Source organism: Zonotrichia leucophrys, chromosome 4 (genome assembly GCF_028769735.1).
Source record: "Zonotrichia leucophrys gambelii isolate GWCS_2022_RI chromosome 4, RI_Zleu_2.0, whole genome shotgun sequence".
Lineage (NCBI taxonomy): Eukaryota > Metazoa > Chordata > Aves > Passeriformes > Passerellidae > Zonotrichia > Zonotrichia leucophrys.
The window spans coordinates 28149121-28175455 of record NC_088173.1 but is presented as its reverse complement, the minus strand read 5'-3'; the positions used below and the strand labels follow the sequence as shown (position 1 = coordinate 28175455).

The following is a 26335-nucleotide window of genomic DNA, read 5'->3' as shown; positions in this document are numbered from 1 at the left end:
CACATAGAGACATGAAGAAAAGCTAGCGCAGTTTCATTCACACTCTAACTCAGTTATTAAACACACTTCATGTAGGCAAGCCTACAACTTACTGAGACCAGCAAAGAAGCCAGAAGAACTTCTCACAAAGAAGCCAGCTGTATTATGACAACATATGATGGCACACAGTCAAAGCCAGCTCAAAATCTACAGAGCGCACAACTCCTGTGTCAGTCTTTACTTATTGCAACATTTACTTTTGCCAGAACTGATTTTACTATAGTAAGGGAACATCAGTATCTGAAGTGGAGTTCAAACAACAGCTATTTTACAAAAGGAAAGGGAATTACAGGCCAATAACCTGATTACATTACAAGTGAGACTGAAGCCCACTGTTTAGTACCTAAATGTTGTTTTGGTGCATGCTCTGCTTTCTTTATTCCAAGGAAGCAGCCAGTAAGGCCAGTAGAAGCTCTGCCCAAGGAAGGGCAGCCAGCTTGCCTCTAGTATCATAAAACAAGATCTGTACCTCACCTTTTGTTTGCATCAGTAAGGAAGATTCAGGCATAGAACTGAAATTCCCTGGGGCAAAGGCATGCAACCAGTCAAAACCTCAGCAGTCGAGATAAAGTCTCTTCTAGATACCACCAGCCATTTTAAATCTCTGCCCTTCTTGATCTTAACAGCCTGCAGAACTTCACTGAACATTTATCCTTTGATACAGAAAACTCAGCTGGAATGGATGAACCATGATCCTCCAGCCCAACTGCCTGACCAAAAGTTAACACACATTGAGAGCATTGTGCAAACACCCCTTATCACTGACAGGCTTGGGACACAAATCACCTCTCTGGAAAGCCTTGGGACAGAAAACACCTCTCTGGAAAGCTGATTATAGTGTCTGGCCACCCTCTGAGCTTCCTAATGTTAAGCCTGAAGCCTCCCAACACAGCTTTATCAGATTGTAAAGCACTGTTTGCACCCAGCACTGGATCAATAATTAGGAATTCTTAATAAACACCAGTTTCTTCCCATTTACTGTTAATTGTGCATGCCTTTCACTAAACAGGTGTCAATTTAAAGGCTGGCTTTTCTACCTCATCTACCACATTGTCAAACTTTTTATTGAACCTAATTTTTCTTCCATTCAGCAGCACAATTATGTATTAAATACAAAGAATTGTTAAATCATATTTATTGAGGTTTTACCACTGTTAGAGACACATATTTTGCAACATTAAAAGCCTCAAAATATGTTTTAAATTATTGATAAGTATTTGTTTTGTCATATTGTTTGGGTTTGCCTTTTTTTTTTGCAAGTATAAATATGTTTTGAATAACTGATCTTTACTTTAGATGCATGGAAATCAATTATTTAAAACATATTTTGAGGTTTAAACAACTATACCATATCTACCTCTTCCATAATCTCGGCCTGCATATATTAAGATAAGATGAATCTGGCACTTAAACACAACTTGCTACAGCTAAATGAAGTATCTGATCAGCTCTTAGATCCCACTGCCTGCATCCCAGTTAAGTGATAAGCCCAGGAGGCTGAGAGCAGCCTTTGTGCAAAATGTGATCCAGGAGGATTTGGCCATCCCAAACCTGCCAGACTCAGGATCTGTATTTCAGGACAGCCATGGCAGCGCCCTGCAAAAAGGCAGGCTCTGAGCAAGAAACAGGAGACCTTAGCACACCACACGAGCTCCTCACGTCCCAGAGTCCAAGCCAGATTTGTCTGGAGGCAATTTACCACATGTAATTTAGAGCAGACCCTCACTGGAATGATTTGCACCCTTGCAGTGCTTCAGATGTGCATCCAATAGAGAGCTGCCACTCCATGGGGGTGTCAGTGCACAGCTCCAGGCACAAAATCCAGCACCCAGAGACACCATGGGGCTCCTCAGACCTCCTCCAGAGGAGCTGAGCCACCAGCTCACGCACCCATGGATGTGCCAGGATGTATCTCCTCTACTCCTGACAGGTATAATACAGGCTATTTTCCTCTTTTTAAGATTTGACAGTGTTCTTCAATAAATAATGAGGTCAAATAGTAATAACGAGGTTTTTAGCCTAAGAAATTTGGAGTTTTAACTTTTAACCTGGTCCTTAGAGATGCTGAGCACTGGATCCACGTAATGGAAGAAATGCATGAGGAATATGCCACTTAGGAATCTGTGAGACACCAGTGGCCTTTCACAGAGTTTATGAGCATGGAATTCAGAAGGCACCACCTAATAATCACACACCTTGGAAATCACACACTGAAGGCATTGCCCAGTGCACCCTGCACTGCAGGGCAGACACCCAGCCTTCAGCAAATCACCTCCCAGGGAAGCAGCCCAGACTAGGCAGCATCAAGCTCAGCAGATGACCTCTCTTATCCACACTGGAAGAGACCCAAAATAAGCAGAACTTAGATAATTTTATTCAAATTACAACATCAGAAGTCCTTAACTAAAAGCCAAACAACCTAAAGTAACATTCTTGTTACTTTTTCTCCAGAATGGTAACAGCAGCTTCTGTTCAACCCAGTGCCAAGCTTTCTATATATTAATTTATACAAGGTAGATTATATTCCTCTGCAAGTAGATGTGAGACTTGTAACACCACTGTACTATCAAAAAGCAACCTTTAGCTATCCGACACCACCCCTGTATCCTCACTATTTTCAACAGGTAAGCAAAGCCTAGCACTGCATAGGCAGGGAGCAGAGTGGTGAACATAAAGCTGCCATGCCCCAGATCACCACCCTGAAGTCTAGAACATCATTTTGGCTTGATCCAGACGGAAGGAGCTCCCTCACACTGCATGGACAATTGCTCCTGAGCTGCCAAGAAAGGCACCACACTTGCAGGACACCACAAGCCTCACCAAAACTGAAACAAGTAGATATTCATTAGCCAAATATGCAAATGCATTATGCCAACAACACATCACATTCTTAGTTATTCATTTTAATGTGCCCACTCCCCTCTGGGAAAGGGCTAGAGACCTTGCCTGGATATTTTTTGCTGAAGTAGCAGAAATTGTTACAGCATCAAGTATAGCATCAGTATTTAATGGTCTCAGATTGCAAGCCGTCTGCCACACACAGCAGTCTCACCAGCTTTGATATTTATCAGTGATAAGAAAGTTCTTTTAAATCCTCACAGCAGTCAAAACACCCTGCCAGAGAAAGCCTGGAGAATACCAAGGAGAAAGGACAAGGCTGGATTCATTATTACTTTAACATCAGCCCACTCTTTCAAACCAGTTGATACTTCTGAAGGCTGTTTGAGTGGTGGAACTGTTCCTAGGCTATTAATTTGGTGTAAGTATTTACTCTGAATAATATTTTTGTGATTCAGCTGCCAGATCTCTTTTATCTGTAGCAATTTCCAGTTAGTAGGTGTCATTTGCACATTGCTTTACATATATTTAAGGTTTTATGGATTAGCCGTGTGTTTCCCAGCTTTGTAACAGATTTCCAGGCTTGTTCTGCAAGAGCTGATTCAGCAATAGGACATCACAGGCTACAATACCATCAAACATATCTTGGACAACAGATACATATTTTGACTTTATCCCTCACACTGCATCAGAGGTATAAAGTATTAGGAATACCAGCTTTAGGAAAACAGCAGATGTTTTTGCTCCCACAAGACCACATATTAAAATATGAGTTAGTAATGGAGAACATGCCTACAGCTTTCCATGGACTGTCACCATTTTAAGTAGCTAAAATAAAGGAATGACTTTTCACTCTTTAGCCCATGCATCCATGGATTTTATGGCACTTTTTACAGTCTGCCTTTAACACCATCTCTGCTTGGCACCAAGCAGTCACACAAGACAAGAACCAAGCCTCAGAAGGTTCACAGTTAAAAACAGAAGAAAAAAATATCTCAGGGAAAAAAAACCCTTGTAGTATCAATAAATATTATTCTCCCATTTCATAGATGGCTAGAGAGACCTCTCTGTGCTATATTTAATATACACAGCCTGCAAAGTAATACAACACAGGCTTCATCCAGGCTGGGGATCAACACAATTAAAAAAACACAGAACTGACTCAGTTCCTCAAGCAAGCATTTTTTAAAAGGCCCAAACTTCCAGTTATGAAAGACTTATGCCAGTTTAGATATCGCTTACCCTCTCCTCCTTTTTCAAAGGCTCAGCTTTCTCCCTTGTGCGTTGAGGAGGGCAGCATCACCCACAGCACAGCAGGAAAGAAGGGAACCCACTCCCCCAGCCCCTCAGCCCTTTATGGTTTGTTTTGCCACCTGGTGTGAGACCCAGCTGGGATGAATCCTCCAGAACTGCTCCACCCAGAACACCAGGCTGTGGAATTCATGCAGCCTCATGGCTGTCGGAGCAGAAAAGGAGCCAATCCATCTCCCACTGCAGCAGCAATTCTGTCTGCTAACCAGAGCAGCAACTTCTGCAGCAACTTCTGCAGCAGGCCCAGAAGAAAAGTGTTGTGAGCTCCTTGCAAAGTTCCTGCAGAAATCTTTCCAACATTCTTCAGTTAAAAAGAAAAAAAGCTACTCCCTCTCCTCCATCAATAACACCTTCCCAAAGAAGTCCTGCTTGCAGTCAAAAGGGCCCTGGCACTTTGTTGGCACAGACCTTTCACAAAGACCACAAAAAGAGTTGAAAGTTGTCAAATTATAGGGAAGCACCATCATTTCCCCATGGAAAAGAAAAGGCTATCAGCAGCAGCCTAAAAACAAAAGCGTTGGCTTTTGTTTATGATACTCGACTGTGAGAGCAAACTGGGCCACCCATTTAGAGCTGGATCCTGCTCCCTGACTGTGCAGCTATTTTAAACTTCTGTCTTTTTATAACAAGTCTGGCTAAGAACATTGCTACAGCTCCTCACACAAAGAGAATGCATAGACTTTCAGCAAGATTGCCATGTTTTAGATTAGATGGCAATTTCAGCTGAAAAAATGACAAGGAAAAAAGTGGCCTCTCTTACTCAGCAGATCTGTGCCTGTGTGTGTTAAGTTATAACGTTTTCATGCTGGTGACAAGACACAGTGCCCTTGTTCTCAGTCATTCAGCCTGCAGAGCTCAGAGGGAGACCATCCATATCCAATGGCTTTCCAGAGCACATCTGTACGAAACTTGAAGGGTTTGTTGTCTGGTTTGGGTTTTTTTTCCTAGGGGAGTTGTTTTTGGGGAGTGGGGAGGGGATGTTTGGGAGGGGTGGTGGTGTTGCTTTGTTTGTTTGGGTTATTTTTTTTTTTATATTTCTGTATATAACAAGCATGGGTGGATCTGCCCTACAGCTACCCAACTGCACTCTGTGTGTCCAGAATCTTGTCCCAGCCAGGACTCTGAAGATCTGTTCACCTACCAGTAGGCAAAAAATCATGGGACTCACATTTAAGTTAAATTTATGACATTCTCACATAAATCCTCTGCCTCCAACAGCTAGGGCTTTGAACAAAATTTGTGAGATTAATGATAAAAATCACCAGGCATACAAAAACGCCACTGAGGTTAAGCAAAGGCTTCTCAAGAGGCAGGTCTGCAAGGCAAGGGCGTCTTTTGGCCCCAGCACAGCCTCTGTCCTCTGGGCCTGCTCCACAAGAGCCAGCTTTGCCTGCTGCTGGCAGGGAGGCCCAGGGCAAGCAAAGCTGTCCCAAAAGCCATGCCTTTGGCTGCCACGTGTATTGCACAGCGCACTGCCTCAAAGAAAACCTGTAAGAGGGGGTGCAATGCCCAGGTCCCTGCAGAAAAAGCAGGAGAGGGCAGAGGAGGAGCAGCCCTCCCTGCCCAGGCATATGTGGTCTGGAAGACAAGCAGCGCTCCTACAGTCTTTGTTCCATGTGGAATTCCTCAAAGCTGGCCACAACACGGATGACATAGTGCAGCTGAAAACTCTGCTCCTTCCCAGTGGCTCCCTCCAGAGTCTAGCTTTCAGCTCCCTGAACTTCAGGAGAAAGCTTTATTTGGGGGATGGCAAAGGTGTTGATGGCTTGGGTTTTTTTAAATATCTACGTGATTTCATTAGATTCCCTAAGATAGAAAACTTTAGAAATAAAGCAGCCAAATACATAAATAAAAGTAGAGGAAAAAAAGAAAAAAAATGATGTCACCCTCAAGCAGTTCCATCAAGGATGACATTTTAAATCACATCATGTCTCACACCCATTTCTTAGTGCAAAATAAATCACTTGAACAGAGTGCAAGCCAATTTTTACTTTAAAAAATGTTGTGTCCTAAGGCTCTCTTCTTGAACTTCAAAAGCATACTTCATAATTACTCTACCTATCAAAGGAAACTCAATATTTCACCTCCAACCTCGCTCAGCTTGTGTTATAATTTTTAATTGTTAATAAATTATATTAATTTTAAACTGGTTATTCTCTCTTGAAATTACATCTTTCAAATGGGTATGCAAACTTATTTTAAATTAACATATTTACCTTAAAATTATATATCAGTAATTTGTTTATGACTTTTCTTGCCTCTTAATTCTTATATTAGGGTTTCAGTCTTTGGTTACCTCATTTAATTTTATTTGAAAACTGTTGTCTCAATTTAAGAGCCCAAACCTATTTCATAGAGCTTGACATCTCTTGCAAGAATGTCTTGCACCTCTTGCAAAAACTTTTATTTACCTGGCATATTTACATAGTTTTGTTTGGACTCATGGTTATGCTCTGCAAGGTCTTTTGTCACAGCTGCAAAATGTGGAGCAATCTAAATGTTAGCAATCTAAAATCTGCTCTTACAGGTGCACGCATTCACTCTTAAAGAATACAATGCATTGGTGTTTTTAGAGGGGCTACATTGTTTTATTTAGGTCACAGGTGTTTTACTTAATGCACAGTCCTTGCAAATACATTCAAGAAAGTCAGGCATGGCAGGTAGGGTGTATTCTGTGGAGGAGAAGGTGCCTCTGGACAGGGAAGCAAGGTTCAGTGCATATTCAAGTGGGATAATGAAGGCATCACTCTTCACAGATTCCCACAGTCAGCATTTAAGAGCCCTCGCTCATTTATCAAGGCTGGTCACAGGCTTAAATGGATGAATAACAGTTGCAAAATGGTAGAAAAATTTCAGCACGTTGCTGCCAAAATGACATAAATCAACACTCCTAAAAACTCCAGCATGCAGAAAATACCTTCATGGCAGGACCAACCAAAATAGCCTGCAGAGTCTTGTGCCTGAGGAACCTGTGCAGGGAAACAGGCAGGGAAGTTCACACCCAAGCAGTGCTCAGCTGGATTCTGAGGCTCTCATCGTGGACCAAGCATCCTGGAGCACACTGCAAAGGGAAAAACACATCCAGTTGGTGAACTCGACTACGTGGCTGAACAAAACACTTCCCCATGGAAAGAAAAATCTTCCCAGAGATGCCTTTGGGATTTCTGGGCAGAGCACAAGAAAGAAAAGCAAAGCAGAGATTGTCTCTTATTGGAGAATAAGTTGTCATTATTATGTAAAGATCAGTGCCTACAGGACATTATTCAGTGCCAGGTGGGTACTCTTTAGTCTGCAGTGTGATTTTTTTAATCAAAAAGATAAGATGAGGACTGTCTCACCATTCCAGTAAATTATATATCTATATTCAATTTTTTTCCCAAGTATCAGTAGACAACTGCTTTTCTCTTTCTTTGCCAATTCTAGATGAACTCTGGCTACCAAATCTATGAGACAAATAGCCTGTATCTCAGACTGCTACTCCCCAAACATGACACATTTTATCATCTTGCCCTCATTATTCTTTATGCACAACAGTCTTCCTCTAGGAAAGAAACCTGGTCTTGCTCTTCCTTCAGCCAAGCTCTCTGCTCACAATGAAACCCAGAGTCAATCACCTTTTCTGAGTTCTGGTGAGACCCATCACAGGAAGATGGACTAAATCACAGGGAGATGGAAGAAGTACAAGCACACCAACGAAGAACAGCTTCAAACCAGATTCATGGTCTTGAATAAATCTCAAGGCAGGCTCCCAAATCCCAGCTCATGAAGATGAAAATGTAGCTCCTAATTCTCCCCATGTGTTTCAAACAAAATTTTATGAATGAAAGATGGATCTTCTTCCCAGTTGCTCCCTTCTAGCGCAACCCACCCAATTCCAGATTAACCCACCTCCTTCTAGCTCCATCTCCTCTGTGTGGTCGAAAATAGAGCAGGGAGCTGCACCAACGGAGACACTGGATTTCTCCCTGCCAAAGGAGCAGGCACATGAGGTAGGAGGCAACATTTGCTGGAAGCCCAGATGTTGAAACACGTGTTTTTCTCCAGAAAAATGAAAGAGGAAAGACTCATGTGGAATGAGGCAGTGCAGTTCCTCTCTTTTATGTTGCGAGGACTTCCAAAAGGGAAGTTTCTTTCAAACAAAAGTGAGGCATGGGTAGTTTTCCAAATGTTCTAGTTTATTTATGATAGTTGTCTTCATTTAATGAGCAACGTGTCTTCTCTCAAGTCTGGCATAGCCACTGGCTGAAGCAACAGATGTGCCACACTGATGATCCTGAAGAACAAAAACACATCTGTCTGCAGTAGTTCCTTTGGACTCTGAGGACCAAGTGTACAAGCCTGTGGGAACTTCACAGAGACTTGAAGTCCTAATTTATTCATTGTTGATTTATTTACATACATTTACATGCAAGAGCTTTAGTGCCACACAATAATGTATATAGAAAATTTTAGGATACAAATTATATTTTTTCCATATTTTAATATATGAAGCAAAAAAAAATAATAGAAGAAGCTTTAGTCATCTATGAAATGGCATGTTGTTAGATCTTTGTGTATTGAGGAGGCATTGGACATTTTATAATGTACACAATTGGCACACCTGGGAAAAAATACACTCACTGCTAGCTGAAATGCCTAATCTCTTCTTTAGCACATTTACGGTTTAATTACAAAACCTACTGAACAATTAAAATTCAGGTCAGCACACTGCAGCAAGATCAGGCTTTGATGTGGGGTCAGTATTGGTCACAGTCCTGTACTCATTACATAGGTTAATCAATTTGGTGGAGAAAATATGACAGGACTGGCCAAAAATCAATGTAATTACCATTGCTCTGAGAGCACAGGCAAGCACGGCTGGTTTATGTGTTTGTAAGTGGTGCTTTTGTCTAACAAGCAGAGACCCAGAGCTGTTGGTGTAAAGCAGATTTGTTTCTTCTGTGAGCAGAAGAAACTGCACATGTGACACGCAGCAGGGTGTGCAGCCCCATGCCAGCACCCTCACACACACACACACACACACACACACACACAGAGTTAAATTGTACAAATGGACTGGTACAGCTGGAATGGACTGGGAATGTGTGTTTATGACTGCTCCAGTGTCACTGTCATTTTCTGAAAAACCCCCTTTCCCAGGATTCTTCTCCTGGGACGCTGAGAAGCCTCAGAGAAAAAGGAAAACAATATTATGTCATTTGCTTCTCCTATGTTCTGCCCCTTCGGAATGTGGTTGGAGATGATTTATCCAACATGTGAATTTTTTTGACTTAATGGCCAATCACCATCCAGCTGTGTTGGACTCTGGAGAGAGTCATGATGTAGTATTCTTTAATATCATATCATATCATATCATATCATATCATATCATATCATATCATATCATATCTCATATCATATCATCATATCATATATCATTTCATATCATATCATAAAATAAAATAATAAATTAGCCTGCTGAGAACATGGAGTCAGATTCATCATTTCCTTCCTGCCACAGGGGACCCCAAAAGTACCACACCCCCAGCCCAGCTCATGAGACCTCCTGGTTTTGGACACTTTCAAACAGTAACTACTTAACAGAAATGAGTCCCTACATCCAGATCAAGGATTACTTTCTCTTGCCCAGGCATGGACTCTTCTCAGTGCCCAAATAACAAAAACCCATCACAACCTGATCCCCATCAGGCTCAATAATCAGCTCATTGATTGTCCAGCATGAGGGATGTAAAAGGCAAAAGTGTCAAATCCCTCTGAACTGGAGAAGAGAGATTGCTGCTGGTTTTGGGTGGGATGCACAGAGTTTGCTTCCTGCCCTGAAAGCCAGGAGCTATCGGGTTGTTCAGCCTGGGATTTTTGCAATAGTCACTGAATTTCCTCTGAAAAGAGAGTGACAGTGAGGAGGTTTGAGCTGGGATTTTTGCAACACTCACCAACCTCCCAGGGAAATGCAGTGAGAGTTGAAGAGTTTTGATCCCTCGCATGGAAGTTGATAGCAAATTAATATGCATTTCCATGGGGGCAGAAGTGGGTCTGGTGCCACAATCCCATAAGCTCTTTTGAAAATCACAGCCTTAAATGGTAATATTCTGATATTCCAAATATGTGGGGTTAGGTAATTTTTTTCTAATTCTTAAAAATATATTAGTCATAATTTTCTTCTGCCTTTCAGTTCCTATGAGATAAAAGGAGCCTGGCTTTACAAGCAGCAAGATTTACCAAAGTAGTTCCAGAGAAGTTTTAAACCATTTTCTACAGCATTTCTGATTTTTTTCCCCAGTTTTTCTTCCTGTAAAATGTGTGCCCTGCAGGATGCAGGACGGGGGGCACTGTCCCGGCTGAGCACTTGCAGTGGCTGTCACCCAATCCCTGCTGCTCACCCTGGTGGCACCGTCCCCAGGAGCCCCAAGGGACAAGTGACCGAGGGAGGGCTGCAGGGAGGGCACAGACAGACAGACAGACAGCGCCTGACACCAGGGCACTGCACTGCTGGGCTTTCTCCAGGGTGTGTCACAATATTAACACAGGGCGGTAAAGAAGAAAATGCTTTTTTAATAAACCATGGGTCGTCCCTTTGTAGACCAGAAGTTTAACTGCTGTAGAGACAAGGTCTGTGTCTCCTTGTGCTTCTTCACTGGTGCCTGCTCCAACAGCCCCTTTCTGGACTATGGGAATAACAACAACAGGAGCCTTTAAGTGCTCCTTACTACAGTGCTAGTGCTTGGTACGAGGAGAAGGTGTTGCTGAACAGATCTTTGCTGCTCATTTTGTGTGTGAGTCCTGCTCCCTACAACACTCTGCTCTCTCATGCTCCCCACCCACTGCATTTAAACGAACAAACCACGTTTTCTTCATGTCATCTCCAGCCATCCCAAGAGCTTTGATCACCAAAGGAAACATGTCAGAGCTGGCACTGTTCTCATTCTGGGGAAAATGTTGATATTTTGGACTTATTTTTCTTGTGCATCAGAATGACAGCAAGTATTTTCAACTGGTTTAGTTTTCCAAGGAAGAAAAGCACTCTGGTCAGGATAGCTTATTTCACTTAGCTTTAACGTTTCATTTGTAGGCTGACTTTATTTATTTATTTAAAACTATTTTGTAACTGCCTCCTAAAAAAAAATCCAAACAACAACAACAAAACAACCAAACAAAAAAAAAACAACCAAAAAACACAAAAAAACCCCACCCAAAAAACCTTAAAGGAAGAAATTGCTTGGAAAAAAGCCACTGAAATCAAAAAGGACATATTAATGTCTTGCTTTTATATTTAAAAAAAAAAATTCACTAACATGACCACAAAGCCACTATACATTATTCTTTAAAGGGAAAAAAAAAAGGCATTTTGTGTGGAAAAGCATTCTGAGCTATTTTTCATGGAGAAACTGAAGCTACCAGGGACAATGTCTGTTTGCTCTCTGTCACCTACTATTACCAAGTTTTACTCCCAGCTGTTCTGTGGACTCCCAGCTGCCTGGGTCACTGCAGGCACATGGGAGCAGACAGTGTGTTACCCCCAAACTGAGTTAGTGGAGTACCAACACCTCACTAGGGACTATAGAGACATGAATCTGTAGCAGATTGGGAAGTGTCGGCCTCTGGAGCCTTCCCTCTCACCCTTCACAGCAGCAGAACTGGCCCCACCATGACCTGGCCGCTCTCCTCTATCTCCAGAACCCTCCCGTGGCTCCCTTTCTTATTCCCAAGTCTGGGAAACACGGGCAGTGCAAGGGCAGCGCAGTGCAGAGCCAGCAGGAGGTGCTCCTATAGCAAGGAAATCTGTCCAACACTATAAATCCGCATCTGTGGCACCAAATTTCCCTTCTACAGTAATACAAAACACGTTTGGTGTACTCCAAAAAGAGCTTTTGGCATAGCAGGGGAGCCAGTGTGGGCTCTCCTACTGCAGAAATCTAGATGGATGCAATATTTCTCTTGTTTTTCAGTTACTGTAATCAAGCATATTGCAAAGGAGAAAAAAATAAATTAAAATATGTTGTTAGGCTCTAGTAGACTTGCAATTTCTGAATTTCTTTTACAAATGCCCATAGAGTATTCCGTCTTTATCCTCCCAAGTCACTGAGAATAACACATCAAAGAGCATGTTTGCATTTCTATAATAGATAACAGCATTGACATAAGCTTCAGGGTTCATACAAACTATAAACTGAATTACCAATCGCCTGTCTCACATATTTATAAACTGTAAGTCGAGCCTGGAGAAAAAAAAAATCCAACTACAGGTGAAATAATTATTCCAAAGCTTTTAAAGAGTCACTTCTGAGGTGCAATCTGAATTCCAGGGGATGTGAATTATCAGTTTGGTTTGTGCTAGCCGCTGCTTGCATAGCAGGAGTCAAATGGTAACCTGGGCTCTGCTGATCACTGCCATGGCAAGGTTGACATCACTATTTGAACAAGAGGTTCTGTAAATGTGCAGGTCTCTGTCTCCCCTGGCTGAGGAAGGAAGGGATTTCCTCCTGCCACGCTATTGCATTGCCTCCAAAGCTCAGGAGAGCTGGTGCTCCTGCAATCCTCCGGGACACCAGAGCCTGACCAGAGCAAGCCCTGATGGCCTAGAGCTTCTGCTTACAAACCTAGAACTACTACAGACTAGGACACTTCTCCTCATGCCTTAAGGTGGCAGAAGACAATTCCCCTTATTTCTGTAAAGCTCACACAGGGAGTGCCCATTCTGGGAGGAACCCTGGTTCTCAGGTGAGGATGTGTGTCAGTGGCACACAGTGCCTGCAGACAGCTCAAGTCATTCATGCAGCAGCTCTCTGTACACCCACATCGAGGGGTTTGTGCTGACTGTCAGAAAGGAAGACAAAGTGAAGAGGAAAACATTGCTGAAAAGGGTTCTAGTGCTGGCTCATGCAAATGTGTTGGAAGAGAAATTGAAACCCACAGGTGAATGCCCCTTTTGGAACTCCAATACTGGTCTGAGCTATCAGCTCCTCACCAGAGCTACCAAAGGCAAATCTTCTGCTGCAGTTGCTGCTCCTCATGTTCACAAGGAGAAGTAACAACAGGAGCCAGAGAAAATAATGGCAGAGGATTTGAGGTGGGATGTTCTTTTCCTGGGTAGTTTGACAAAGACAAACTGGATTCTAAGTTGGACATGTTTGCCTCTAGACCTCACACAAAAAAAGAGTAGACCTAATATTTTATATTAACTTCTGAGTAGTATGGGGTTCTAGAATATACAACAGCATGTAGGCATTTAAGACATGCAAAATTAGGAGATTTTAATTATTACAGTTCTGCTTTGAAAATTCAGACCTCTCCTGTTCAGGACTTAAGAAACTATCTTGTGTCAAAATACTCTGATTTTTCATCTTAGAGACTTTATATTGCATCAGCCCTAAGTTCTTCCCCACAATACAGATAGGAAGAATCCACTTCCTTGTGGATCCCCTATTGCATTATGCAAACACTGGAAATCCATTAAATCCAATATTATTAACGACCCTGTAACTGAAATTATTACCTGGGGGCTTTTAGCCATATGACAAGAGCTTTTCTTGAATGTGTTGAGCATTTACTTTTTTAAAAAATCTTTTCTGACAGGAGTGATTCCAAACAAGACCAGATGTAACATATCCAAAGTTTTGCCACGTGGTGACAAAACCAGCCTACAAAATCACCTTTTGGAGAGTCTCTTAGTCCCGTCAGCATGATCAATTCTTGTTCACTTTGACTGCACCACAGTTGGCATTAGGATTTGGGGTCAGACCAGCAAAAGGGATTCTGGTGACAATAGCAGCATTCACGAGCTCTGTCCATGCAGCATGGTTTATTTAATTCAGCAAACACTTAGCTTTGGCAGCGGAGAGAGGCACAGAAATGTAGACAGAAATATTGAGGTAAAAGTGCAGAGAAAAAAAAATCTCCTGGTTAAACCATGTCTAGATTCAAAGGAAAATTGAGGGGGGAGCAAGGGAGTGTTGGGAGTTTTTTTAATTTATTTTGTTCCTGGGTTGTTATTTTTCTGAAATAGAGTCTTGCTCTTGTGCTGCAAGAAACACGAGGTGAGGATCATTCAGTGATGAAGGCTCTGCAGCTGACAGATTACAGGACAGATTCAGCTCCCTCTCCTCAGTTGTGCTTCTCTGCAAACTGAAACACTCTCTCCTTTTTCTCTTTGGATACATTATCTAGGAGGATCGATACACAGGAGTGAAGACAGCTCAGCTTTCTCAGAAACAGACGCAGCACTGAAAAGACACTCCAAAGGGCCCTAAAAAGTACTCAACTGTTGAATAGGTTAGTATTTAAAACATTGGACTGTGTAAGTGAAAAATGAAAAACTGTTCCAGTAGAACACGCACCAACACTTTAAAATGGAAGTTTACAAACAAGATACCCTTTGTTCAGTGGCACCATTTCCTTTGGTGTTTGGAGGCTTTTTTGTTCCTTTCTGGCTCCAAACTGCCTCAAAGAAACTGAAAATAAATCCTGCTCCAAAATTTTGCTGAAAAAAAAATACTTCTAAGCTGAAACACAGAAAAACCCACACAAACTTGATGGGATGGTGTACTTGACCAAATCCTGTCAAACAACTTAAGAATTTGGTAGCAATGGAGAAGTGGGGCAGATCCTCATGCACGTTAAGAAAAATGCCAACACAACCCCAAAACGTGGCTGATAAATAACATGCAGGTGCAATTACTATTGAATGCCCCTAATATTTCCATGTGACATCATACTCTCAGGTGTCTTACTTTTTCTTTTCTCCAAATGGCTCACACCTTTTCTGCATGCACTACTCCATAGCCATCACATCTGAGAGCTGCTTGTGCCAGATGCTATGAAATTTGAAGCAGCAAGGGCTCCAGGGTACTGTAGCTATTGTGAGGCTCCTTCAGCTTTATGGAGGGTTCTTCTCACCTTTCCCAGGACAGCATCAGCAAAGGCTCATCATGGAATGTAAATCACGTCTTCCTAGGCTGCATCCAGCAGAGGTGGGTTCTGAGAGAGGAGCTGGGCTGACAGAGTTGAATGAGCAGGTTTGTGCTCTTCTAACCATTTCACTTGGTCTAAGCTTTTAAAGCCTTACAAACTTAGAGAGCTGTCCTTATACTTTCTATGTCAATTAAATAAATCAGTATTCCTGAAAAATGCCTACTGATAACACCTTCTGGTTATACTGGCTGGCCAGAGCCACTCACCTTTACAAAAGAGATGGTGGATTGTTTACAGAGACGATGAACTCTTTATCCCTCCTGGGATAAGCACTTTGGTTACTGGCACAGCCCAGCACAGTAAGTTGCACAGTAGAAAACCTTTCATTGCTGATGGAAAGCACAGCCACCACACCAGCCCAGCTAGGTGTGCTCACGTCCCACAGCTACGTGGTCTGAACTCAGGCAGGGCAAGCAGGCAACAACAAATAAAAGGTCCTGGTTTGGCTGCCTCTTGCCTTTCCAGGGAGAGATTGTGGAAACCACTTCCAACAGTCCTGTTGGGCAAGGATTCTTTTTTCCTTGGCCTGATGGCAACCCATGTCTCTCTCTGGGATCCTCCTGCCACACAGCAGTTTTGAAGGAAGCTCAGCCCTTGGGTCAATCTCAAGCCATGCATTTTCCACATCACCCAAATGATGGCTGGCATTTAGGCTCCTGACAGAAGAAAAAGGGCAGAGAAGTAAAATGTTAACTGTTACACACTTCCTAAGTTACATTACACTGGTGTCTACCATCAGGGAATTTGGACACTGGAATAGGCTATGTGTGGAGGTGGAGGAGTCACTGTCCCTGGAGGTGTTTAAGGAAAGACTGGACGTGGTACTTGGTGGCATGGCTTAGTTGACATGGTGGTGTTCAGTCATAGGTTGGACTCAATCATTTCAGAGGTCTTTTCCAATGTCATTGATTCTGTGGCTCTGTGGTAGGGATGGATCTCAGAATCAGCGTGAAGAGTGTTGCTGCTGTTGCCATTTCCTCTACCATTTAGAGGAGAGCCTTTGATGGGAGTAGGGCACAAAGGATCCTTTCCTTGCATGACAGATGACAGCCACCACAGGCTGAGACCCTCAGCCTGGTGGGAGGATGCCCAGTGGGAGCTCTTGCACTTGTGCAGAGCCCCACAGAGCTGACAGGCAGGTGCTGGCCCAAGCACGATGGTTACAGGCACCGCTGCACACCGAGTTATATTTAACATAGGAGCCCAAATTACACAGCAGATCAGGAGAGCTCCCTTTGAAAAGGCTAATAAGGTGCCACCTGTTTCCCAGGTCAGAGCCAGGACTTTTGAAGGCACATATGTTTGCCAAGCCCCAGATCAACTGAACAAAGTCACGTTAGGAGGGCCCCCTCCCCTGCTCGGTCACTGGGCAGCTGCCCTGGAGCAGCCCCAGGGGATCTTGCAGGCTCCCCCAGCTGTGGGAGGAGTCCACAGGGAGGATGTGCAGCAGTAACAGGAGAGACTAAAGTGTGACTGAGGGGACAAGGAGCTTCTGAGGGATGAGAATGAGCTGAAGGAATTCATTTCCCCAGATGAGGATAATTCAGATAAGTTCAAAGATATGAACTTCCTCCAGAGCATAAGCTTCTCTGGGGCAGAAATCTGTTGATTTGGAGAGCATACCATGTGTAACAGGGGCTGTGTGGGCAGCTCCATAAACCATGGAGGGGAGCAAGAGGGGAGACCTTCCTGCCCAAACCAGACATTCAGTCACACAACATCAAATCCACAGCCCAGCTCAGGGTATGGATGAAGTAAACCCATCTTATTGCAGCCCTGTGCAAGAGCTTGCATAAAGCAATGTACCTGGCATCTCCAAGTGCTGTCCTGTGCCCTCTGGATCCACCTCTGCAGTCTGCTTCAACCATTTTTTCCAAAACATCCGTAGTAGCTTCACCATTTTAACATCTACCTGCAAAACCTCCCAATGCTTTGGGTTTTAGTGAACCACAAACTACCTTAAAAATGGAATGTTAAATTAAAGAATTCACTGTTCATAGCTCCAAGTAGGGAACCAAGTAATTAATATACATATTAATCTACAGCTTCTGCTATCCTTATACAGCTGCAGTGCTTTGGCCTGCAGCCCCTTTGCCTTAATTGCTCTCACTAAAGATAGCACTCTTCTAATGCAAAATAATCTGGTGAATCCTATGCCCATATCAGGGCTAAATGCACAGTGTTTAAGAGGAAGAGAACTCAAAATAACAAGGTGTTTACATTCAAGGAAAAACTTTACTGAAATTCAAAATGATATATTTTACATGAAATTAAATCCCTTTAAAAGCTGCTTTTTCTAATTATCTAATGTTATTCTGGTTATGGCAAATATCTCATGGATGATCCTTTGCTAACTCATAATGGTTAAGTTAGCCACAGCCTGTCTGCATGCCAAAGATACCCTCTTTAAAGAAAAATAAATACCATGGAACGCTTCTGATCTTTCTCGTATAAAGATTTTTTTTAATGAAACACTATTTAGATGCTTCACAGCCAGCAAACACAAATAGATGTAATAAAAAGTAGTCTTGGCTGTGAGAGAGGTCTGAAAAACTGAATTCCTCAAGGGACAGACAAATAAAGCAGGGAAAGTTTTATTTCATTATCAACATAAGTAGCAGCATGCATACATCAGCTGGTATCAATCTTGGTTATAGCTTCAGGCCAGTGACTGACGGCATGCTGCAAATTCAGATTCTGACTTTTCCATCACAGCATGCATTTGAGTAATTTTCTGCAGTTTTTGATTTTCCAATCTGCACTCCTGTGCTGCATCACCTTCGTGTGCCCGGAATGACTGCCTGCAGTCGGAGGTTCAGGGAGTTTTTAGGCTGGAAGTTGTATCCAACCCGTTGTTTCATAGACAAAATGAATTTGCTTAATCCTTTTCTGAATCCATTCATCCTGTCAGACTCCATAACATCTTGCAGCAAGAAACTTCATAATTTAATTACACATTGTTTTAAAAGGTGCTGAAGTTAGTAAAAGTTATTAAAGTCTTTTAGCCAGGAAGAGTATTTTCATCCGGAGTCTCTGGTTTTGTTGAAAAGCCTTGCTGCGTGGGCAAGGGCTGGCGGCTCAGCTGACGACTGAGGCTCACCCAGACGTGCAAGTTCTGCAGCTGCTCCTTCCTTCTGACCAGCACAAAGCAGCAGAGGAGGCAAGGTAGAAACAGGAGAGAAAGCACAGCTTTCTGTGGATATGTACAGACCCGAAGCTGGCTGATCAATCATGGTGTAACCTGGCAGATGAGCAACAAGGGCCACAATCCAAACCCTTGCTTCCACCCTCTGCAATAGCCCTGCCAGCCTAAAGGGTCCCCCTCTCCCATTACCCTTCTCCAGCAGGGCAGAAACCACTCTCCTCCTCAGGCAGGGCTTACTTGGAGACAGCCTGAGCATCCATGCTCTGGCTGAGCTCAGCAGTAACCACAAGCGGTCTGGGAGACTCAGAGCAGCACCACACAGGAAATTTTGGAATTTTAAGTGACACCATTCACTTACAGTTTTCTCCTCTACCCCACACTGTCCTCAGTGTCACCCCATCAGCTCTTTCTCAGCATGGGGTCTCATCTGTAGGTCCTTGCTCCAGCACAATTATGAGTCAGGTTCTGCAGGATTTGACTGAAATCTCCTTGCATGCGATGTTCTCATTTGACAACTTGCAGAACTTTTGCTCACATTTATTTACTTCCCTCAGTGTTAGAGAGTCTTTCTGAAACTCTTAATTCCAAGCCAAAACTGCCTATTTCCCCTGGACATGGACACAAGGGGTTCATGAGATCCACTCAAAGGAAAATGGAGCTGAAGGTGAAATGGCCAGCTGCAACTCAGGCTGATCTTGCTCTTCATCAAACGGTGAGCCCTATAGAGAACTGCTGTTCCTATAGCTTGTGCCTCTCTGCCTTCAGCCAGATTTTCAGATCATTACTAGACCTGAAACTGTGAAGCTGTAATGAAGCTGAGATCACAAGGCTCTGAATAGTACCCCAGACTCCTGCAAACTCCTCTTTCCCTGGCACTTCCCTATCAAACAGCGCTGCCTTTGACTGGTATTCAGCTGTTACAGTTTAATACCTCTGCCAGGCAAATTAATGCCACTTACTTCCGTGGAAAGTGAGAGATGGTACAGTAAAATAAGACCCAACTCCAAGTAACTTTCTCAGCAAGAAGGAAAACTCACCACCTCATCACCATCCTTAAACATTTCCCTGGGGGAGTGCTGCGTGTTCCACCGAGCACAGCAGGGTCCTTGGTACAGCCTGGCTGCCGCTCCCCCTCCCCATCCAGCTGCGTTTTGGCCATGGATTTGGTCAGACAAAGGTCAGGGAATTAAAAAAAAGTAAATAGGAGTCATGTACTGTGAGCACACATTCACTGCATTGCTGAACTGTCTTCCCAACCCGGGAGTAGCCTCCCACACTCCCATGCCGTTAGTGCACAGCTGCTGCTGGAAAGTTGCCTGCAGAGCCTCTCTCCCCTCCCACCTCTTTCAAAGGACCTTGTCTGGAGCTACCAGGCTTCTGCTGGCAATATTTGTCAGGGAACAGAGGACTACTGTCACTTAAAAACAAGCAAAGGATTACAAGATGCTTTGATTTCGCTGGGAGCACAGAAAGGGAGCAATCGCCATTTCAAAAGCCACAAGGAAACACTGGTGCACAGTCAGCTCTGCATGGTCATTATGTATTGGGCAGAATATATCAACTGGTGTATGCTGAATTCCAAAACAGAGCCAAGCCAAGGGCTATTGTAAAAGGGTGACTGCTTTACAAAACACCTCATGTACTTATGGAGCTCCAGATACTAATTTTGCACTGTGAAACCAAGTACAAATAGAAATAAACATTTTCAGCATAAGGTTTTCAATGACACGAGCACAAAACCCCAGCAAAAGGCCCTCGGGGGCTTTCCCTGGTGCATCCAAGAAGCTGCAGTGTGAGACACTCACCAGCACTTCTGAGTCCAAGCCAGAGGTGCAGAAGCAGGACTCGGTTGGAGGGGCCTTTGAAGGCCTGCCCACAGACACTGCCCCTGGGTGTGGCATCCTGGCTCCAGGGATGGAGAAAATCTCATCTGTTCTGGGACACGTATAGCATTTATTTATTCAGGAGCAGAACTTCCCCCTCTAAAAAAAGTAGGAAATGTTGACGTAAATGGGCAAAACTGCTACTCTGAAATTAAAACACATTTCTTCAGCTAGAATCTGACATTAATGTGGCATCCCACAAAACTACTAAAGTTTGGATTTTCAAAGGCCCCTTCAGGGATATTTTACTCCACTCCCTTTGAACATCTCTTTGGTCCTTTCAAAAATGCCAGGCTAAAAATCCCTGCTGGGGGGCAGCACATTGCTGTGCCCTTTTCAGGTCTTACCTTTAATACAACATTAACCTCAGATTTTGCATTTTTCCAAGCATGGCTTTCTGGGTTTAGTTCTGAGTCCTGCGTCCCCTTTTATCCACATGCTGTGGATTATCTGATCTGATGAGTCATCAGAAATAATCCTGCAACGGCACTGCTCAATGTAAGGGTTAGTTTGCAAGCTACTTTGTGTCATCACTTATTTCAATAAACCATGCCACTTGCCCTGTATTTTATCTTGAATTAAAAAAAAAAAAAAAAAGAAAGAAAGAAGAAAGCATCCACTAACTACTAACTATTTTAATCTCAAAATAAGATAACACGTTTGTGAGATCTGAGCCACCAATGCCTTCCTCTAAACAAAAGTTATTAGAGTAAAAATGCACTGGTAAGATTTTCCCACTCAAATCTCATAAAGCCCATGTTGTTGCAAGAGCTAAGAAAACCTAGCTCTTTAAATAGAGTAATTCTGGTTTAAGAACATTAATGGCATCCCAGAACTGGAAAGCTGGATGTGTAAATTAAAAAGCAAAAAGCACATATACACTCTTAATATCCTAATACCTATTACATGTGATCTCTTTCAAAGTAGCTTTAAATGAGAAGTGCAGTTACTCTTTGATATAGCTGCTAGAAACATAGCCAGAATGCCCTTTGTTATAAATTTGAAAAATGAGTTCGTATTTCATAAAGGCTCATAATAAATGAGTCTTCAAAACCAGAACATATTATTCCCTTTTTGGTTTTTTTCTCCATTTAAAATATAAATCTGCACCAAATACAGAATTGTTCCCTTCACTCAGCAGAATCCTCTTGACTTGACTGTTGGAAAGAATCTCTTTCAGCCACCATGACAGGAATGATCCTAAGTGCAATGAGAAATCCCCTCCACACAACAGCCCAGTTCCCTCAAGGCTACCAGGACCTGGCATCAGCATCATCTGGTGGCCACGGCAGGTGACCCACCCCAATAAACAGCTGGGCATAGCCTTGGAGTGTGAGCCACAGTGCCTGCAATCCAAACATGGACCCACATCCAAAGGTAGGCCAGATATCTGGACACTGTGCTTGTAAAAGGCACTGCACCACCAAAGGGACTGTGCCTGGTACAACACAAGAGAGGACACTGGGTTTTCCCCCCCAAAAATCCCAATCTGTTATTTACAGCTTTCCCGATGGCATTCATCTTTAAACACAACAATGCACTTATTCTCGCAGGGTAGAAAATGCCTTTGAGGTATTATCCTTGTTTCAGAGGCACAGGACAGGTCCATATTTGCAAACACATCCATACAAGCTGAGGCAGCCCGGAGCTGGCTCCCCCAGTGATGCTGTGATAGCAGCGGGATGTGCAGGACACCAGCGATAACTCTGCAGAGCCAGGGCTAATCATCACATCCCTGCTCTGGCCCTGCTCACCCCACGTCCTGAAGGAGGAGGATTTATTTATTTGCTTCAGAAGGAATTTGGGAATGCAGCCTATATATTCAACTTGCACATAAATCACGGGTGCTATCTAAACGGTGTGGCGAACGCTGACCCGGAGAACACGCATAATTCAGTCACATTGCCTTGAAAAGGCACCGAGAAGGCTCGATTGGAGAAATTTTAAAACCTAACACTCTTTGTTGTGCTTTGCAGTCCTGAGGGAGCAGCGAGGGCCGGGGTTCCCGTGGCGCAGCCCGGCTGTGCCAGCCCAGCTCGGGGAGCAGCGCCGCTGTCCCTGGGCAGCGCCGTGCCCGCCGGGAGCCGCGGGGAGCAGCGGGAGCTGCCGCAAAGGGCGCCCGGCCCCGGGGCACGCTCCCCTCGGGGACCACCCTCGGCATCGCTTCCGAGGGGGAGGAAAAACCGCGGGGGTTTGCCACAAGGACTCCCTTGGAGCCTCGGAACCGGCCTCGCGGGCGGGAGAAGGGCATGTTTGCCGCTGGTTGCCCGGCGTTTCTCGGGCAGTACGAGGGAGTTTTGCCCCGCGGCCGCGCAGCCCTGGCCCGGCCGCGCTCCTGGACGGCTCTTCCCGGCGGACCCCGCTCGGCTCCACAGCCCGGCGGCTTTAAACAAAAGGCTTGGTTTGCTGGTTCGTTGGTTGTTTTTTATTCTTTTTTTTTGTCTTTTCAGAAAACAACTGCAACCCCCTTTTCCGAGAATATTTTTTCCCCTCCTCCCTCCCGCCGGTGCCCCCGACCACTATGTGCTCCCCCTGCTTCCCCTTGCCTCTGACTGGCACGCGTCCAGGACGGAGAAATTATTTTTTTCCCCCTTTTCTATTATTTATTTATTTATTTAATTTCACTTTATTTCCACTGCACATTTCGGCTCCAGCTCCCCAAACTCTTTGATCTCCCCCGCTGGCTCCTTACCCGGAAGAAAACCCCGGCTCTCTCAGCTGGGAGCTCGGCGCACACGTGGGCGCCCTGGCGCGCCTCCATGCTCCTGCCAAATTTAGTCACACAAAGAGCTCGGGGGGGGAACCGGGGGGGGATGAAAGGGGCCGCCGGCGGGACATCAAAGGCGCCGCCGCCCCGCCCCGCTCCCGCCCTTCCCCTATATAGGGGGCGCCGCCGGCGGACGCCGCTTCGCACGCCAGTGTCCTGTGTCCCCCTGCCCGCTCATTGCCCCCGGAGGGGTCGGCATCGGCACCGCGGGTCCCCCTTCGCAGCCCCCCTGAAGCTCCAGGGGCTCGTCCCGCTGCCCGAGCGCTGGAGCCCGGCCCGCCCCGGCCGGGTTTGCCCTCCCCGGTCGCGCCCTCCGCCCTGCCCTGAGCCCGGGCAAGCCGGGCTGGCCGTCGGGGAGTGCTCCAAGTGCAGGTCCCTTCAACGCTGAAAATGCAAAAAAGCCCAACAAACAAAAACTCGTCAACTCACTCAGAAATGCTAAAACCCACTCAAACGACCAAAAAAACGACCCAGCAAAACCTGCCCAAATTTAAACAACAAACAAACAAAAAACAAAAACAAAACCACAGGAAAATACAAACTCACGCTCAAAGCAAAAGAGAAAAAAATAAGAAACATGTAAAGCGCAAAAATCAGCGCTGCGAAAGCGCCGAGCGGCGCGGTAGCCGCTGCGGAGCCGGGCACGGCGGCGGGCGCGCTCCCGGTGGCCCGGGGAGAGCGGCGAGTCCCGGCGGGGGCGAGAGCGGGGCCAGCGTGGGGCGTCCCCGTACCCCGGGCCTTGCCCCCCGCCTCCGGCCGTGCCCCAAGGACTGCGAGTAAAGCGACAGCTTTGTGCTGTCTCCAGTCAAATCTGACGTTGGAGTTGACGTTTCCTGAGTTTATCTTTTTGTCGTAAATCATTACGGTTTCCACACACACATTCCCCCGCCCGGTCCCGCCGCCCCCACCCCGGCCCTTTTTTGCCTTCCAAATCCTTCCACCAAAAAAACGATCCGGGAAAGACTCCAGCCCACGGAAAGGCACGGCGGAGGGGCGGGGGGAGGCTGCTTTTCCGGGGGGACACGGTAATGACACGGAGGAGTGGCCGCGCTGCCGGCTGCTCCGGCGGGGTCCCTGCCTGCTCCCGGGCCGCCCCGTCCCGTCCCGTCGGGCGAGCGGGTTCCAAACCTCAGCCTCTCATTAAAGGTCTTTTTTTTCAGAACGGGAGCGTCCCGGGGCAGCTTTGCCCGGCCCGGGTGTCCGGTGCCCGCCGAGCGCCAGGAAAGGGAAGAGGGGCGGGAGGGATGCGGAGATGCGCATCTCCGTTCAGGAACCATCCCCGAGCCGTCTGTCGTTTTCCAAACAACCGCTTCCCCATCGCCTCTCTGCAGCCGTCTCCGGGAGAGAGGGGCTTTCCCCGCATCTGGGGAGCACTGCACAATTAAGCCCTTTCCCAGAAGTTACATTTCTAATTTCTTCCTTTCTCGATCATTTATTTCACGCACTTGTTCGACTTGGCAAGTCCACCCCCCCCGTTTCCCGCTACCTTGCTCCCTTTCTCGGGGTTTGGAGGGTCTAATTTCTCAGTTGGATTTTAATTACCCGTTCGAGGACGATTACGGAGAGCCGCGGGCGGCGGCGTGGGCAGCGGGCTCAGCCCGCCCGTGTCCCGGCCGGCCGTGCCGCCGCGCCGAGCCCAGCATCTGCCGAAAACGGATTGAGCATCCACATGTTCCCGTTCCTCCGGCTCCCGGCGCTTGAAGGTTTACCAACCTGACGGGGCATGTGCAAAGCACAAAGCGCACTTTTCCGATGCCAAAATACTGGGAAGTTGTTTCCTGCAAAATGTGCGCCCATCGTGTTCGCAAAATAAAAGTTGTGGATCCTGACGCTCCCCGAGCGCAGCGCCTGCTTTTGTGTGGATGATTTTTTTTACTGCACGCGTGCCCTGTCGCCGGGTGATGCCGGATCAGCCGGGAGCTAACGGGGCAGCGCGGTGCTGGAGGAACGGGACAGGATGGAGAGGTGAATCTCCCTTACTGCTCTGGCTCCATTGACCGCTCCGAAACGGGGACGAGCTCGCCCCGGCGGGTTTCTCCCCGTCTCTTGGGGGCTACCACACGTTTCTGCCGGGCACTTGCGGGATTCAATGGGGACGTCTTAATTCTGCCCTTCGTCCGATGCGGCGCGGGCAAGCCTGGTCAACCCCTCACACGCTTCCCACACCGGGGCAGCGCCATGTGGCGATGGGGAAGGCTCAACAAAGCAGCCCTAAAAAAGCAGGTCTGTCCGCCCTTCCCGGGGATGCAGCCAGGGCCCGTGCCCTCCTCGGCGGGCTCCTGGCTGGGAAGGGAGAGGAACGGCAGTGCCCGGCGCACCCCCGCGACGCGGACACGCACACACAAACGCACACGTGTGCGTGTAGGTACCCACACGGACACACAGGCCACTCGGCGCAGCCAGAGCAAAGTTTGCCCGGGGGCAGCCCCGCACCCGCTCCCTCCCGCCCCCTCCTCCCTTCCCGCTGGCGCTGCCCCAGCCCCCTCCTCTCCCCGCCCCCGCCGCTCGGCCCTCCCGGCCCGGACACGGTGTCAGTCACGGCGGCGGTCCCTTTCATCTCCGCCGCCCCAGCCCCGCCCCGCCCCGACGGCGCAGGGCGGGAGGGCGGGAGCGATGCTGAAGTTGCGCTGCCGCCGCCGCCCCGCGCCCCACCGCCGCCCCCCGTGGGGCGCCGCGCCCGCCGGCTGCGGCAGGAGGAGGCCCCGCGCCGGGCGCTGAGCGCGGAGGCGGCCGGGGGCGCCGTGCCGGCAACTTTTTCCCCTGCCCGCGGGCGCGGAGGGAAGCGGGGGGTGGGGGGGTCTCCTCCCCGCCCGCTCCATCCCTCCCCTCCTGCCCTCCCTCCCGGGGCTGTTTCTTCCCCGGCCCTCCGCCCCTCGCGGTGCCGCCGAGCCGAGCCGTGCCCGGAGCCGCGGACGAGGCGGCGGACAAAGGCCCGGTGGGTGCGCGGCACGGGCAGCGCCGGCTCCTTCCCCCGGGACGCCCCCTCCCCCTGCCCGCCTCCCCCCCTGCCATTTTAACTCGGTCCCGCCGGGCTGGTGGCAACTTCGCTCGGAGGCGAAACGCGGGCGGGCTGCGCTCCCCTCCGGGTCTCCTCGCCCCCGGGGTGAGCCCGGGTCCCGGGGGGATGGAGGGGGGTCGGCTCTCCTGGGGGGCGGTCCCTGGCGCGGTCGGGACACGGGCCAGAGTATTTCGACCTATTCCGGCCGTGCGGCGCGCCGGGGCGAGGGTCCCCGGGACGTCGGTGTCGTGCGGAAGACGGGGTACCTCGGCCCCGAGGGGGCGGGCGGGCGGACGGGCGGGCGGGGGTCTCCGGCTGCCGAGAGCGACCCCGAGGAGTTCACGGGATTTTTCCTTCTTCTCTCCTCCTTCTCCTCCTCTCTCCTC

At 46.9% G+C, this 26335-nt stretch overlaps 1 protein-coding gene and 1 long non-coding RNA gene across 8 annotated transcripts in view; one reads left to right on the top strand and one right to left on the bottom strand.

The window, feature by feature from the left end:
• Nucleotides 1–25315, bottom strand: part of LOC135446727 (uncharacterized) — a 160969-nt gene extending 135654 nt beyond the window's left edge. Inside the window, exons 1-2 of the long non-coding RNA XR_010439876.1 lie at nucleotides 24494–25315; nucleotides 7106–7249 (exon numbers count right to left, since the gene is read on the bottom strand). This is a non-coding gene — a long non-coding RNA (uncharacterized LOC135446727). The remainder of the gene's footprint in view (nucleotides 1–7105; nucleotides 7250–24493) is intronic.
• A 405-nt stretch (nucleotides 25316–25720) lies between these two features.
• Nucleotides 25721–26335, top strand: part of LEF1 (lymphoid enhancer binding factor 1) — a 71282-nt gene continuing 70667 nt past the window's right edge. For 4 of the 7 annotated variants that reach the window (XM_064710941.1, XM_064710943.1, XM_064710939.1 and 1 more), the window contains exon 1: nucleotides 25721–25886. The gene's annotated coding sequence lies outside the window, so the exon portion shown is untranslated. Of the gene's footprint in view, nucleotides 25887–25982; nucleotides 26055–26335 lie in introns of those variants that run through there. The other 3 variants (XM_064710937.1, XM_064710936.1, XM_064710938.1) reach the window with 2 other exon arrangements.